Genomic DNA, 1,343 nt, shown 5'->3' with positions numbered 1-1,343 from the left:
TCCATGCAGAGAGGGGGGTGGGACGTTCAGGGACCGTAGGGTCCATACCTGTACAATAGCCAGCTGCCTCCCATCCTACTTTCCATGCCAACCTCATTCCTTTTGGAGCTTCCCAGTTCTTTCGACTTGCTTCTTCCCACACCGCTCTTAGGACAGTGAACGATTTTGGGGAACAGTGGCTCACAAGGGTGGTTGTTTAGCAATCTCCCTTGCTTTCTATCTTAACTCATTTTGTAGCATCATTATGGGGGGGGGGGGAATCAAACTTTACATGTCTTGACCAGTGATCTTCTCCACTGGATGGCCATCCTGCACTGTTAAACGGGGGTGGGGGTGGGTATAATATCCTGGAGGGGAGGACAGAGCACCTGTGTAAATTTCTGTGTTCTGCTTCTCAGGCTTCTAATAGAAATATACTGTCCCCCCACCTTTAAATCTGAGGTGCTATTTACGGTCCCCAAAGGTTTATTAGCACTTCTTCTCTTTAATGAGAAGGAAGAGTAGAGTATAAATATTTCAATAACATATATCAATGTTTAAGTAACCATCTGCCCTCTGTGTTTTCTGAATGTGCCACTGAAGTGTGTACCTCCTACCTAGTAGGTGATAAGATCAGAACAGTGACTCACACAGAGTTGCAACATAACTTATCTGTGGCTTAAAACTGCTCTCACTTACTGTGCGACTGAACAACAAAATTATAGCCAAAGAAGGACTTTTTATTTTGTGTAAGAACAGCTGGACACAAGTCAAGAGGTCCCAGGCCCTTCTGTTTCTGAATGAGTCACTTAAGTGGGGCGTGTCTCCTACTAAGAAGGAGCAGTGGCTTCTGCAAATATGCAACAGGTGCAGCTTATCTCAGAGGAAAAGTAATCCTACTTTAGGGAAGATGTGTTTGGGGGCCAGTCATTCTCTCTCCATCACATGGTTGTTGTGAAGAGAAAATGGAAGAGAAGAGATTGAATTTATACCCCGTCCTTCACTTGGAGTCTCAGAGTGGCTTACAATCTCCTTCCCTTCCTCTCCCCACAACAGACCCCCTGTGAGGTAGGTGGGGACTGAGAGAGAGAGCTCTCAGAGAACTGCTCGAGAGAACAGCTCTGAAAGAACTGTGGCTGATCCAAGGTCATCCAGCAGCTGCATGTGGAGGAGTCGGGAATCAGATCCGGTTCTCCCAGATTAGAGTCCGCGCACAACCACTACACCAAACTGGCTGCTATAAGCCACTTTAGGTCCCTATTGGGGAGAAAAATGGGACATGAACATCTAAATATTTTAATTTTAGATACGTATTTCTTGTGGTATGCTAGCTATTTTCACTGGCAAAAATGAAGCCAGCTCTT

Source organism: Gekko japonicus, unplaced genomic scaffold (assembly GCF_001447785.1).
Source record: "Gekko japonicus isolate JY-2015 unplaced genomic scaffold, Gekko_japonicus_V1.1 scaffold1894, whole genome shotgun sequence".
Classification (NCBI taxonomy): Eukaryota; Metazoa; Chordata; class Lepidosauria; order Squamata; family Gekkonidae; genus Gekko; species Gekko japonicus.
The sequence above is the reverse complement of the archived record's forward strand: the minus strand, read 5'-3'. Positions refer to the sequence as shown.